General features: G+C 43.5%; 18 non-coding genes across 18 annotated transcripts; all 18 read left to right on the top strand.

Annotated features, from left to right (window-relative positions):
* Positions 1-773: 773 nt before the first annotated feature.
* On the top strand, positions 774-857 carry trnay-gua (transfer RNA tyrosine (anticodon GUA)). The gene is given in 2 exon segments: positions 774-810; positions 822-857. It is a non-coding gene; the product is annotated as a tRNA-Tyr (tRNA).
* Positions 858-1,056: 199 nt separating this feature from the next.
* Positions 1,057-1,140, top strand: trnay-gua (transfer RNA tyrosine (anticodon GUA)). The gene is given in 2 exon segments: positions 1,057-1,093; positions 1,105-1,140. It is a non-coding gene; the product is annotated as a tRNA-Tyr (tRNA).
* A 195-nt stretch (positions 1,141-1,335) lies between these two features.
* trnay-gua (transfer RNA tyrosine (anticodon GUA)) lies at positions 1,336-1,421 on the top strand. Its single transcript is given in 2 exon segments — positions 1,336-1,372; positions 1,386-1,421. It is a non-coding gene; the product is annotated as a tRNA-Tyr (tRNA).
* A 229-nt stretch (positions 1,422-1,650) lies between these two features.
* On the top strand, positions 1,651-1,739 carry trnay-gua (transfer RNA tyrosine (anticodon GUA)). The gene is given in 2 exon segments: positions 1,651-1,687; positions 1,704-1,739. It is a non-coding gene; the product is annotated as a tRNA-Tyr (tRNA).
* Positions 1,740-1,825: 86 nt separating this feature from the next.
* Positions 1,826-1,914, top strand: trnay-gua (transfer RNA tyrosine (anticodon GUA)). Its single transcript is given in 2 exon segments — positions 1,826-1,862; positions 1,879-1,914. It is a non-coding gene; the product is annotated as a tRNA-Tyr (tRNA).
* Positions 1,915-2,093: 179 nt separating this feature from the next.
* trnay-gua (transfer RNA tyrosine (anticodon GUA)) lies at positions 2,094-2,181 on the top strand. The gene is given in 2 exon segments: positions 2,094-2,130; positions 2,146-2,181. It is a non-coding gene; the product is annotated as a tRNA-Tyr (tRNA).
* A 229-nt stretch (positions 2,182-2,410) lies between these two features.
* trnay-gua (transfer RNA tyrosine (anticodon GUA)) lies at positions 2,411-2,496 on the top strand. Its single transcript is given in 2 exon segments — positions 2,411-2,447; positions 2,461-2,496. It is a non-coding gene; the product is annotated as a tRNA-Tyr (tRNA).
* Positions 2,497-2,951: 455 nt separating this feature from the next.
* On the top strand, positions 2,952-3,039 carry trnay-gua (transfer RNA tyrosine (anticodon GUA)). The gene is given in 2 exon segments: positions 2,952-2,988; positions 3,004-3,039. It is a non-coding gene; the product is annotated as a tRNA-Tyr (tRNA).
* Positions 3,040-3,268: 229 nt separating this feature from the next.
* trnay-gua (transfer RNA tyrosine (anticodon GUA)) lies at positions 3,269-3,357 on the top strand. Its single transcript is given in 2 exon segments — positions 3,269-3,305; positions 3,322-3,357. It is a non-coding gene; the product is annotated as a tRNA-Tyr (tRNA).
* An 86-nt stretch (positions 3,358-3,443) lies between these two features.
* Positions 3,444-3,531, top strand: trnay-gua (transfer RNA tyrosine (anticodon GUA)). The gene is given in 2 exon segments: positions 3,444-3,480; positions 3,496-3,531. It is a non-coding gene; the product is annotated as a tRNA-Tyr (tRNA).
* Positions 3,532-3,760: 229 nt separating this feature from the next.
* trnay-gua (transfer RNA tyrosine (anticodon GUA)) lies at positions 3,761-3,849 on the top strand. The gene is given in 2 exon segments: positions 3,761-3,797; positions 3,814-3,849. It is a non-coding gene; the product is annotated as a tRNA-Tyr (tRNA).
* A 228-nt stretch (positions 3,850-4,077) lies between these two features.
* Positions 4,078-4,163, top strand: trnay-gua (transfer RNA tyrosine (anticodon GUA)). Its single transcript is given in 2 exon segments — positions 4,078-4,114; positions 4,128-4,163. It is a non-coding gene; the product is annotated as a tRNA-Tyr (tRNA).
* Positions 4,164-4,249: 86 nt separating this feature from the next.
* On the top strand, positions 4,250-4,337 carry trnay-gua (transfer RNA tyrosine (anticodon GUA)). The gene is given in 2 exon segments: positions 4,250-4,286; positions 4,302-4,337. It is a non-coding gene; the product is annotated as a tRNA-Tyr (tRNA).
* Positions 4,338-4,564: 227 nt separating this feature from the next.
* On the top strand, positions 4,565-4,653 carry trnay-gua (transfer RNA tyrosine (anticodon GUA)). Its single transcript is given in 2 exon segments — positions 4,565-4,601; positions 4,618-4,653. It is a non-coding gene; the product is annotated as a tRNA-Tyr (tRNA).
* Positions 4,654-4,832: 179 nt separating this feature from the next.
* On the top strand, positions 4,833-4,920 carry trnay-gua (transfer RNA tyrosine (anticodon GUA)). The gene is given in 2 exon segments: positions 4,833-4,869; positions 4,885-4,920. It is a non-coding gene; the product is annotated as a tRNA-Tyr (tRNA).
* A 228-nt stretch (positions 4,921-5,148) lies between these two features.
* trnay-gua (transfer RNA tyrosine (anticodon GUA)) lies at positions 5,149-5,234 on the top strand. The gene is given in 2 exon segments: positions 5,149-5,185; positions 5,199-5,234. It is a non-coding gene; the product is annotated as a tRNA-Tyr (tRNA).
* A 206-nt stretch (positions 5,235-5,440) lies between these two features.
* On the top strand, positions 5,441-5,524 carry trnay-gua (transfer RNA tyrosine (anticodon GUA)). Its single transcript is given in 2 exon segments — positions 5,441-5,477; positions 5,489-5,524. It is a non-coding gene; the product is annotated as a tRNA-Tyr (tRNA).
* Positions 5,525-5,791: 267 nt separating this feature from the next.
* Positions 5,792-5,876, top strand: trnay-gua (transfer RNA tyrosine (anticodon GUA)). Its single transcript is given in 2 exon segments — positions 5,792-5,828; positions 5,841-5,876. It is a non-coding gene; the product is annotated as a tRNA-Tyr (tRNA).
* The last annotated feature ends 7,844 nt before the right edge of the window (positions 5,877-13,720 follow it).

Raw genomic sequence — 13,720 nt, 5'->3', positions numbered from 1 at the left:
AACCTTATATCAGTATTTGCTCAATACAACAAACATCTGTATCAGCAGCAGCAGAGATCCCACCGCCCGCTGTGGCTGTTCCTCTTTTTTCCTTGAGAGGCTCCAGTGTTTGGGTTTAGAGAAAACACAACTGAAAACAAACACAACATTCAGAAGTATAGACAATACTGGGGTGGCCGGGCGAGTGCTGCACATTCCTCTCCATTTGAGCTAATATTCTGTGCTGAATGTAATTACAGGGGGAATTACGGTTTCCCATGCGCAGAGGGGAGTTGGTAACCGACAGCAGGGATGGACACTGTTATTCTGAGAGCAGTGCTAAATGCATTTCCTAGAATTCCAAGGCTCAGGTTTGACATGGAGCAAATTTCCAGAGGGGTCGTGATAACCAGCCGGACGTCTCTCTGCTAAACAGAACAAACTCGATCTCTGCTGCAAAGATATTAATTTATGAATTTTCCAGCGACAAACTGTACTACAGAGTGAGCTCAGCGGCTGCAGACGGAAGATCTCAGCTGTATAACAGATGTGGAGAAGGCTCTTTTCGAAGTAATGAACAAGTTTCCAATCCGCACTCAGCTTCTGAGGGAGTTCAACAGCGATACATGATATCTATCACTGAGAACTACATGATTTTGGAAGGCAAGTATGTGAGCATGAGGACAGAGACACTAGACCAACCTGTTGACATAATGTCTCTGCTGAACTCAATATGACAAAAAGTAATGTGAAGTCTTTTCGAAAATAACACGTCACTATTTCACATGTTTCGTCCTTCGATAGCTCAGTTGGCAGAGCGGAGGACTGTAGAATATGTTGACATCCTTAGGTCGCTGGTTCAACTCCGGCTCGAAGGAGGAGTCTTTTACAGGCTTAACGACTCACAAGATATCACCGGCTGTTCACACCTCGAGTCAGGGTACCTTAACGACCCAGGGCCAGGCAGTCTATCAGCTGAAATGTTGAGCAAAGGTACTCTGAACACAATTTAAAGTAATACTAACCAGGTACGTAGATTTAAAAAAAAAAAAAACCTAATATAACATATGGCTTAACCCTTCGATAGCTCAGTTGGCAGAGCGGAGGACTGTAGAATATGTTGACATCCTTAGGTCGCAGGTTCAACTCCGGCTCGAAGGAGGCGGCTTTTACAGGTTTAACGACTCACAAGATATCCACAGTCATTCACACCTCAATGACCCGCACAGAGGTCATTATAGTCAATGGCCGAAATGTTTAGCATAGTGACTCCTAAGAAATTTCAAAATTTTCCCATTTTCTAACCAGGATTCATAAATTTCCCAAAAGAACGCGTCACTATTAAACATGTTTCATCCTTCGATAGCTCAGTTGGCAGAGCGGAGGACTGTAGAATATGTGTTGACATCCTTAGGTCGCTGGTTCAACTCCGGCTCGAAGGAGGAGTCTTTTACAGGTGGAAATTTGCATTACAGGCTTAACGACTCGCAAGATATCCACAGTCTTTCACACCTCTAGTCAGGGTACCTCAATGACCCAAAAGCAGGCAGAGAGGGCCAGGCAGTCAATGACTGAAATGTTTAACAAAGGGACTCTGAACACACTTCAAATTATTTCTAACCAGGTACGTACATCTTCAAAAAAAATTTTGCGATATAACACATGGTTCATCCTTCGATAGCTCAGTTGGTAGAGCGGAGGACTGTAGAGTTAGACACATTGACATCCTTAGGTCGCTGGTTCAACTCCGGCTCGAAGGAGGAGTCTTTTACAAAGAAAATACCAATGTTCTAACCAGGATACATAGATTTTCGAAAAGAACACGTCACTGTTTCACCTGTTTCATCCTTCGATAGCTCAGTTGGTAGAGCGGAGGACTGTAGAGTTGCATACGTTGACATCCTTAGGTCGCTGGTTCAACTCCGGCTCGAAGGAGGAGTCTTTTACAGGCTTAACGACTCGTTATCAACAGTCTTTGACACCTTTAGTCAGGGTACCTCAATGACCCAAAAGTAGACCAGGCAGTTAATAACCTAAATGTCCAAATTTTCCCATTTTCTAACCAGGATTCATAAATCTGGCAAAAGAACACGTCACTATTAGATTAGTTTCATCCTTCGATAGCTCAGTTGGTAGAGCGGAGGACTGTAGGTGACATATGTTGACATCCTTAGGTCGCTGGTTCAACTCCGGCTCGAAGGAGGAGTCTTTTACAGGTGGACATTTGCATTAGAGGCTTAACGACTCGCAAGATATCAACAGTCATTCACACCTCTAGTCAGGACACCTCAACGACCCGCACAGAGGTCATTATAGTCAATGACAGAAATGTTTAGCATAGTGACTCTGAAGACATGTCAAAATGTTCCTGTTTTCTAACCAGGATTCATACATTTCCCAAAAGAACACGTCACTATTAGATTAGTTTCATCCTTCGATAGCTCAGTTGGCAGAGCGGAGGACTGTAGAATATGTGTTGACATCCTTAGGTCGCTGGTTCAACTCCGGCTCGAAGGAGGAGTCTTTTACAGGTGGAAATTTGCATTAGAGGCTTAACGACTCCAAGATATCCACAGTCTTTCACACCTCTAGTCAGGGTACCTCAATGACCCAAAAGCAGGCAGAGAGGACCAGGCAGTCAATGACTGAAATGTTTAGCAAAGGGACTCTGAATACAATTGAAATATTTCTAACCAGGTACGTACATTTTCAAAAAAATGCATCAATATTAAAAAATGTTTATCCTTCGATAGCTCAGTTGGAAGAGCAGAGGACTGTAGGATATACATGTTGACATCCTTAGGTTGCTGGATCGAAGGAGGAGTCTTTTACAGGCTTAACGACTCGTTATAAACAGTCTTTGACATCTTTAGTCAGGGTACCTCAATAACCTAAATGTCCAAATTTTCCCATTTTCTAACCAGGATTCATAAATCTAGCAAAAGAACACGTCACTATTAGATTAGTTTCATCCTTCGATAGCTCAGTTGGTAGAGCGGAGGACTGTAGGTGACATATGTTGATATCCTTAGGTCGCTGGTTCAACTCCGGCTCGAAGGAGGAGACTTTTACAGGTGGACATTTGCATTAGAGGCTTAACGACTCGCAAGATATCAACAGTCATTCACACCTGTAGTCAGGACACCTCAACGACCCGCACAGAGGTCATTATAGTCAATGACTGAAATGTTTGGCATAGTGACTCTGAAGACATGTCAAAATGTTCCTGTTTTCTAACCAGGATTCATAAATTTCCCAAAAGAACGCGTAACTGTTTCACCTGTTTCATCCTTCGATAGCTCAGTTGGCAGAGCGGAGGACTGTAGAGTTAGACACATTGACATCCTTAGGTCGCTGGTTCAACTCCGGCTCGAAGGAGGACTCTTTTACAAAGAAAATACCAATGTTCTAACCAGGATACGTAGATTTTACAAAAGAACGCGTCACTGTTTCACCTGTTTCATCCTTCGATAGCTCAGTTGGTAGAGCGGAGGACTGTAGGTGACATATGTTGACATCCTTAGGTCGCTGGTTCAACTCCGGCTCAAAGGAGGAGTCTTTTACAGGTGGAAATTTGCATTAGAGGCTTAACGACTCGCAAGATATCAACAGTCTTTCACACCTCTAGTCAGGACACCTCAACAACCCGCACAGAGGTCATTATAGTCAATGACAGAAATGTTTGGCATAGTGACTCTGAAGACTTGTCAAAATGTTCCTGTTTTCTAACCAGGATTCATAAATTTACCAAAAGAAAGCGTCACTAATAAACATGTTTCATCCTTCGATAGCTCAGTTGGCAGAGCGGAGGACTGTAGAGTTAGACACATTGACATCCTTAGGTCGCTGGTTCAACTCCGGCTCGAAGGAGGAGACTTTTACAGGTGGAAATTTGCATCTGAGGCTCAACGACTCGCAAGATATCCACAGTCTTTCACACCTCTGGTCAGGGTACCTCAACGACCCAAAAGCAGGCAGAGAGGACCAGGCATTCAATGACTGAAATGTTTAGCAAAGGTACTCTGAACAGAGTTAAAAATATTTCTAACCAGGTACGTACATCTTCAAAAAAATGTGTCAATATTAAACAAGGTTCATCCTTCGATAGCTCAGTTGGTAGAGCGGAGGACTGTAGAATATGTGTTGACATCCTTAGGTCGCTGGTTCAACTCCGGCTCGAAGGAGGACTCTTTTACAAAGAAAATACCAATGTTCTAACCAGGATACGTAGATTTTCCAAAAGAACGCATCACTGTTTCACCTGTTTCATCCTTCGATAGCTCAGTTGGTAGAGCGGAGGACTGTAGGTGACATATGTTGATATCCTTAGGTCGCTGGTTCAACTCCGGCTCGAAGGAGGAGTCTTTTACAGTTGGAAATTTGCATTACAGGCTTAACGACTCGCAAGATATCAACAGTCTTTCACACCTCTAGTCAGGGTACCTCAACGACCCAAAAGCAGGCAGAGAGGACCAGGCAGTCAATGACTGAAATGTTTAACAAAGGGACTCTGAACACACTTCAAATTATTTCTAACCAGGTACGTACATCTTCAAAAAAATTTGCGATATAACACATGGCTCATCCTTCGATAGCTCAGTTGGTAGAGCGGAGGACTGTAGAGTTGCATATGTTGACATCCTTAGGTCGCTGGTTCAACTCCGGCTCGAAGGAGGAGTCTTTTACAGGCTTAACGACTCGTTATCAACAGTCTTTGACACCTTTAGTCAGGGTACCTCAATGACCCAAAAGTAGACCAGGCAGTTAATAACCTAAATGTCCAAATTTTCCCATTTTCTAACCAGGATTCATAAATCTGGCAAAAGAACACGTCACTATTATATTAGCTTCATCCTTCGATAGCTCAGTTGGTAGAGCGGAGGACTGTAGGTGACATATGTTGACATCCTTAGGTCGCTGGTTCAACTCCGGCTCGAAGGAGGAGTCTTTTACAGGTGGACATTTGCATTAGAGGCTTAACGACTCCAAGATATCACCGGCTGTTCACACCTCTAGTCAGGGTACCTCAACGACCCAAAAGTAGGCAGAGAGGGCCAGGCAGTCAATGACTGAAATGTTTAGCAAAGGGACTGAGAACACACTTCAAATTATTTCTAACCAGGTACGTACATATTCAAAAAAATGTGTCGATATTACACGTGGTTCGTCCCTTCGATAGCTCAGTTGGCAGAGCGGAGGACTGTAGAATACGTGTTGACATCCTTAGGTCGCTGGTTCAACTCCGGCTCGAAGGAGGAGTCTTTTACAGGCTTAATGACTCGCTATCAACAGTCATTCACACCTCTAGTCAGGACACCTCAACGACCCACACAGAGGTCATTATAGTCAATGACCGAAATGTTTAGCATAGTGACTCTGAAGACATGTCAAAATGTTCCCATTTTCTAACCAGGATTCATAAATTTCCCAAAAGATCGCGTCACTAATAAACATGTTTCATCCTTCGATAGCTCAGTTGGCAGAGCGGAGGACTGTAGAATATGATGACATCCTTAGGTCGCTGGTTCAACTCCGGCTCGAAGGAGGAGTCTTTTACAGGCTTAACGACTCGCTATCAACAGTCTTTGACACCTTTACTCAGGGTACCTCAACGACCCAAAAGTAGACCAGGCAGTCACTGTCCTGAATGTTTAGCATAGCCCCTCTGAAGATAGTCGACCCAAACACAGGCAGAGGTCAATGTCCTGAATATTTATCACAGCGACTCTGAAGACAGGTCAAAATGTTCCCATTTTCTATCCCAAATATGTAAACTTTCAAAAGTAACCATCAATATTACACAGGTTTGAACCCTTCGATAGCTCAGTTGGCAGAGCGGAGGACTGTAGACATATGTTGACATCCTTAGGTCGCTGGTTCAACTCCGGCTCGAAGGAGGAGCCTTTTACAGGCTTAACGACTCACAAGATATCAACAGTGTTTCACATTTTACTCAGGGTACCTCAATGACCCAGAAGTAGACCAGGCTTTCAATGTCCTGAATGTTAAGCAAAGGGAATCTATACATGGAATCCAATACCCAGACAACAATGTGTACATATTCTAAAATACTACAACTCTGCTACTACTTGAAACTAATAAGATGTAATTAGTTCCAACATAATGCAAAAGACATTGTCTGACATAGAAACAGACTTTTTCTACCAGAATATTACATCCAGCAAATATGCTCCACTGATGGATGGATATTGGACCTGAAGACGGTTTTGTAGCTCTGATGAACTCGTACAATTTGACACATTTTCTGACTTTTATAAATACGCGGTGCAACAGGATCCTTTTGCATTAGTTTAAAATGCTCACAGGCATGACACAAATTACCTTACTGTGGTGGATGCTTCATTCTCCAGGCTGTTATGTGGCCGACAGAGCTGCCAGGAGAGAGCATGCCTGCCTGTTTGTCTCTGTTCCAGCTTGTCAAACTGGCTGCCTGCATCTTTATCTGTCAGTCTATCTGTCACAGGCTGCTATTAATTTGTGGGCTTAATGTTTGCAAGTTTTGAGTTGAAGCCATACATGATCACTCAACAGGGAATGTGTCAGTGGTGGAAATGTTTTACGTTACATTCAAGGCAGTTGACTGACACTTAAGCCTAGTTTATGCTTCTGCGTCACGTCTACGCCGTACCTACGCCGTAGGTCGTTGAGCATTCGAAGTTCTGCGTCGAGGGAACGCGTTGCTCTGCAATTCACCGCCATGCCGCTAGGGGGTGTAGCGGTGTGTTTGTGTGGTTATAGCCGAATCCTCGCTTTTTCTTCCGTAAAGTAAACAACAGTAAACAACGGCGACCGAGGTGGAGCAGCTGTATTTGTTGTTGGAGCTCATCAATATTGAAGAACAAATGCTTATATTGCAAATGTTGAAGCGCAAGCTACAAAGAAAACGTTTGCGGAGTTGGTTTTTACGACGAGGAAGAAAGACCGGAAAAGCAACTGCCGGAACTTACGTTCTGAGCGGACCAATCACAGCGCTTACGGTCCGCGTCGACGTCCGCGTAGTTAGGATTTTTGGGAGGCGCACGTCAGGCTACGGCGTAGGGGTCTGCGTCTACGCCGTACCTACGCCGTAGCTACGGCGTCGACGTGACGCAGAAGCATAAACTAGGCTTTATCCTGAGTGACACTTGGAGGGTGAAAAGTAAAACCAGCTTCTTCTTGTAGACCTCCATGATAAGATTAGATAAGATAACTTGTATAAGTCACGTTGTGGGGAAACTTGTGTTGCAGCAGGAATGAGGATAGTAAAAATGAGATCCAAATATTTAAGACTTGTTCGTAAACATGCACACAAGGAAATACACAAATTCACATAACAACGTTTACAGGATACAGACAGTGACTGAGTATCGTAGTTAAATGGAAAACCATATAAAAAGATGAATTTGGAATAAAAAAGACAGAGTTAGAAAAGACAAGGCCCAGAAGCGAGGAAGAACCGCTGCAACAGGCTGTCACTGATGAGGTGTCGTAAGAAAACAACAAATTAACAAGAACTGACATTCAGGTCAACACACGTCGTACAACGAAGGAGAAGTAGGAAAAGATATTAGCTGTAAGAAATACACAGCAACTAATTAGCTTAGGATGGAACTGTCTTTTTCTTTGTTAGTATATATGTGGTGTGTATGTGTCTCCACGTGTGGCAGGGCTGAGCGGTCGTGTCAAGCCTGAGGCGAAGTTTCTGGAATGGGGTTAACGTGTCTCAGTGCCACTGTCAGCCAGATGTCTGCAGCTGCCCCGCTGCCAAAAGTATGACTCACTAGTCCAGGCATTTGGCTACCTGACAAACCAAACCAAACCAAACACTGCTGTCATAAATACAGTGTGGAAACATAAAGATTCATTAGCTACCAACTTTCAATTCAATGTCGCAATTCACCAAAACATTTTTGGGGAATAAAATTAGACATCCCTGCAGAAATCTTACTTTGTTTCGTTTCATTAAATTTAATCTGTTCCACCATCTTAGATCCACAATTGAATTATATCATAGCTCACATACAGGTTCTGTTTTTGAGGGTTAGGGAAGTCTGAATAAGAAATGAAAGTCTGAATAAACCTGACAGAGACACAAGGGGGAAACTAATAACACTACCTGTGTGTACACATTGATTCTTTCTTTTGAATTTTCTTTCATTTGAGTGAATCTCACTGAAAATACCTTCACGATATTTGTACCAAAAAACACCACAAGTATTCTGCACAGCTCCTTCTGGTAATTCTTTTTAAATGTATCTCTAAACCCAGGTCATGTCCTAAATCCCAAAAAATCAGGATCAAGGACATAGCAGAGAAAAAGTGGGGGAGGAGGAATACTGAGTCCATGTATTTGAAACATTGTGGAGAAATTTGTCCTTGATGGAAGGGAGGGTGTGAACACTGCTATCTTCATTGTGTTTAAAAAAAAAATCTCTCATTGCAACTTTCACCTTTCAGCTGAGTTTCTTTAGCTGCTCTCAGACCTGCGCTGAACTCCAAACATTTCCTGAAATCATTCGCACATGAGAAATGTCCAAGTCAGTCTCTGTAGCTCTGTCCTGCCTTCTGGGAAATGTCTGGTCCCAGTTTCCAGATGCTTCCCTTAGCTCATGTCAGAAAACCAACCAACCAACAAAGATTTAGTGGATTGTGAAATCTGACAATTGCCTAATTCTTCTTGTGTGGCTCACCTGAACAATTACATCTTGTTCTGCCAACCCTGTAAACACTCACGTAATTTCCCTACCTTTGGAAGCTACTTGCAAAATCACTTATATATAAATCACGGTTCAAAACTGGTTCTGCAGACCGTCATGTGTTGTGGTGCAAATCTCTTTTCGTCTCTTTTGCAACTTCAGTTTGGAGGAAATCATTTAGTAAAACTGAAGTCGTGTCAGCAGCAGTGAAAGTTTCACACACTCTGGATACAGACACACCCTTGTGATTACAGACGAGAGGGGAAGTGAGTTTCTGAACCTCCTCCGCTGTATGTGGTCTTCATCGCTGACTCGTCTGGAAACACCTGATGCAGTTACTCATCTTTTTTTCAAATGAAGTCCAATAATATATTACATGAGACAACAAGTACAAACTTTAAACCAATTCCTCTCCGTCATCGCAAGTGTCACTTTTGAAAAAAGGTTTTCAGCTGTTTTCACAAAGATATGTCAGACTGCTCTACACACTTTTATATGAGTTTGTCTGATTGATATCTATGTGAATGTCAAAAAGAATATTCATGCAGTTAATATTCAAATTACACAAAATGTTAAATAACAAAAAGCATAAACAAATAGTCTTGTATCTTCTCAGGGTGTTCAGAATACTTTCCTCTCCATCAACGTCTCCTGAATTACTAATGAATTGTTAATTGCTTTACAACCTCCTCCCGTCCCTTGCTGTTGCACAACTGCGCTCCTCCCTCACACATGCACCACAAGCTGCAGAAGTTATTACATGTATGGAAATAAAAACGTTAGAATATACGCCAATCTTCCTTAAGACGACAGCACTTCATTTTCTCACATTTCAGAATAAAAATCTTGAATCATTGAACTCCAGATTAAAAACAGACAGCGCTGGCTGGAAAACCATGTTGGTGCTTCCAGCTCAAACTCACTCCATGACCACCCAGTTAAAGAAATTCAATTCACCACAGTACAAAACCACGGCAGTCACAGACGTCCGTGTACATGTCAAGAATAAACCACAACGTCTCCCATAGCAAAATTAATGAATTTGCTGGTTTGGGATAGAGAATGCATGTGTGTGTGTGTGTGTGTGTGTCCAGATCGATTTCAATTCCAGTGCACTGTTCTGGCAAAGCAAAGGGTGGAAAATAAAAGGGGGAGACAAAATGAAAAGGTGAAAGAAGAGATGCGCTGAGCAAGCAAGCCGAGCTGCAGCAACCTGAACGGCAGCGAGAAAACAACAGGAGGCAAATTTGTTAAAGAAGAGGTGGAAGAGAAAAGTGCTGGTGTGGAGGAAGGGAAGAAGAAGACTGGAGGAGAAGTGGACCGCTGAGAGGGCAACAGCAAAGGTCAGAGGGAGCCAATCAGGATCTGTAGCCTCCTGCTTCCACCATCACTCTGTGTGTCTGATGTGAAATCCCAGGAGAAGCCGCTGACCTTAAACAAAGAGGAGACGGGAGAGAGATAAGGGAGGAAATGAAAGAAAGGACAGTGTTGAGGGAGGGAAGGAGGAGAAGGAAGGGAAAGAGGTGAGAAAAGACAGGAGAGACGTTCTCAGACACGAATTTCCATAAATTTGGGACTTTATAACGTTATTTCTTTCTTTAAGATCTATTCTACAATTGTCCATCTTTCCTTTTGTGTGTAGGTGGAACGCATATCTTGCGAACTGTTCGTCTAGTTCACTACACACTCACTTCACCGAGGAAGTACAAGTTACTAGTTTCACAAAGTAAAGTTATTTCTGTCTTCCCCTGTAAACACGCATCGTTAGAGTTCAGATGAATCTGCCATCACAGCTGTCGTTACAAATTATATTAACGAATCTATTACATAGTTTACACACAGATCGTTAGAAGCATGTGCTCAGACACAAGCAGTGTGTGTGTGTGTGTTTCTTAAAGTGTGTATTGTGCTGTCTGACTATTGTCCTCGTCTGTTTACGGCTCGTTAGCATTGAAAAGATTTTGACTAAATGCAGTTTGGGGTTTTGGGGGATTATTTGTCCATTAGCTGATTAGGGGAGTTTACCACAGTTGCACTGACACACTAAAGACCGGGCCAGATTACATGTGGGGCCACAACTGGAGCGACAGCCAGGTGCAACAAACCTTTTCATACAGTGACGGTTAAAATACTGAAGATTTGGTGGAAAAGCACTTTTAAAATGTTCCAGATTGCTTGATGTAAGAAGGTGGATGTGTTCATGAAGTTTTTAACAGACACAAAACTGGCAGAATAAAAATCTGAAGATGAAACAGAGGCGTCAGACATGCTGAAGACGCCACAAAGATTTGAAAAGACGAGATTCAAAAGCTTTTAAAGATGTTTGTAACGTCCCACCTCCGGCATTCCTGGATGTTCTGGAAATGTTCCCGTGGTCCGGACCTTTGGAGTTCATGTCCAACGTTAGGATTACGTTACGACAACAAACATCTGTTCTGTGGGAAACAAAACAGATATAGAATAAATAGCTGTTACTGAGTTCTGACACTGAACATAAAATCACGGAGGTGTGCAATCATCCAACGTGGATGCAGTTCCAAGGATATTGCGGATGGAGGTAAAAAACAGTGAAAAATATACATCAGATGTATTTTTTGCTGAAACTTAATCAGAACTTTACGAAACGTAATCAATCAAAACAATTCAACCATCAACAGGTGACTTGGGAACAGGATATGAGCTGGTTCTTCGATTGAGGCCAACTCTCATTTCCCAGAATTCCTGAAGCTTCAAGTGTGTGAGCTCTGAAACGTTGGTTTATAGCTGACCTGCAGTACGAACCTATGATGGATGAAGATGGATCCCAAAGGTGAAGCCAAATCGCCTCCTGGTGGCCGGCTGCACATCTCCTCCATGTTAGCACATGGGACACAGACCAAAGTAAAAACTCAAAGAACTCAATGTGTTTTCTGTCATCTTAGTTCTTATCACAGTAAACAATATCTGAGATGTCATGATGGAAAACTGCGACTGACTCTGAATGTGTTTTTGTATTTGTGCATGTACACGTGCACTCGCTCTGTTCAGACCTTTTCCTCGCTAACCATCAATATCTCCCTCTGTCTCACTGTTCACTGTCTCTCCCTTTGTTTCTCCCCCTCTCCCCCATATACACACACACACGTACACGTCAGGGATCCACACCTCATCCCCGTCCTGTCTCAGAGGTGCAGCCGAGCCCTCGGGGCAGCGCTGTTTAATGAGCCGCTGGCTGCTCTGTCCTGTCAGAGCGGAGAAATGACCTCGCTACCAACACTGCAGCCGCGTAATGTCTGCGGAGAAGCCGTCCAGAGCAGCAGCATCTTTGAAAGGATTTAGTGCGGCCGAGCGTGAAATCCAAATCTCTCATGGAGGATATCCTTGTTTTAACAGATGTTATAACCACAACCACCTGGAAGCCTGGCTGTGTCCACCTGAGGGCCGATCTGTCCGCACGTATGTTTGTTTATAGCTGGATGCTGATTGTAAAGTCATACATGCAGCCTCCAGTTTATATCCAGAGTCCGGCACATGATGTCTGTCTCTGTCTCTTCCCATTAGAGAAAAGAATAAGTGTTCCCTCACACTCCTGCAGAGTCCTACATCACAGCAGAGACCAAGAAAAGACAGAAATACCAAACACGCCCTGCGAATCTGTCCATTTTCATTGGTGTGGGATGATGCAGGAGAACATTCTGTGTATATAAAACACACACAAGCAGTAGAACATGTGGAGATAAAGAGGGGGGAGCATGTAGGAGGTCTGCTGTCGACAGTGTGGAGCAGGCAGCAGAGGGAGGGAAGCCGTGACACAGACATCAGCATGTTGCTGTCAACGCTCTGCGGCGTGTGTCGGCTCAGTGCCGAGGGGAAGGGGAACCCCGCTGAGAGGAGAGTCCACGGAACAGCTCCGTGTGTGTGTGTGTGTGTGAGAGAGAGAGGGAGAAAAGAGAGAGAGAACACTGCTGCTGCTGTAAATCATCACAGCTCTTCACAATGTACTACACACTGTTCTCTGTGGACACGATGTTCACACGCACAGTGTCCTCAGTTACTGCGATGACTCCAACGAGGACAAACACTCAAACTTCTTTACTTCTAGTTTAGAGATTCAGCAGCGTCCACATTGTCCAATAGTCTTTTAAGAACAAGCCCTTTAGCCGAACGTCGCTCACGATATCCATCCTTACTAACAAGAGAGGCTGTTTCCTCTGCAGGTGGTGACTCAGTTGCAGAAAAGGGTTTGGCAACACTTGTAATCCGTTGACCATGTTGCGTTCAACACTGCGAACTGAGGCTGTTTTCTTTTGGAGAACAGGTCACAGAACGGTACAGCCTGACTGATGAGATCTAATCAGGTTGTTGCACGTCTGCGTCATCGTTTGAAAGCTTCAATTCCATTCCGATGTTTTGGTTTAAAGTGGGCTGCATCGCCCCCCCGAGTAAAACAAAGGTCAGCGGCGTTTCCAAAAGCCACAGTGGTGCAGACGTCAGGCGCAAGTGCAGCAGAGGTGGTGCGTTTAGTGTGGAGACAGCGTCAGGGGAATTTCTGGAATCAGACAAGATAATTAAAAAGGAAGATTGTCCGCTGTGTGTAATTTCTGTCCCTTATCATCCGTCTTCGATTCGGAGTGGTGCCTCGGACTTTATAGCTGCAGGAACTCTGATTATCCATAGATTTAATTGGAACATTTGGGAAATAAGAGTCTGACTTGAGGGAGCATCAGATGCAGCTGATGAGCATAAAGAGATCACAACTGTCATTAGATGCCGTTGAACGTTCTAATTAATTCTGGTTTGGAGATGGTGGGATTTGTTTGGTGGGGGCACAGAGGAGAGCAAAGTTTATCTACAGTTCACATTGTCTCACAACTGTACTTTGTTGTGTGTGACTCCTGCTCTCAGGATCTATTAGCATGATTAGATAAACAATCCACTGACGTTCAAATCAGGCTCTAAAATATATTGTGGAAATGATTTAATAGCACGAGGCTAAAAGTTTGAAAGTGTGTCAGCCTCGTGCAAATCAAAGTCACACATCCCGGCATGTTCCCATCCTCCCCACT

Source organism: Paralichthys olivaceus, chromosome 16 (genome assembly GCF_024713975.1).
Source record: "Paralichthys olivaceus isolate ysfri-2021 chromosome 16, ASM2471397v2, whole genome shotgun sequence".
NCBI lineage: Eukaryota > Metazoa > Chordata > Actinopteri > Pleuronectiformes > Paralichthyidae > Paralichthys > Paralichthys olivaceus.
The sequence above is the reverse complement of the archived record's forward strand: the minus strand, read 5'-3'. Positions and strand labels throughout refer to the sequence as shown.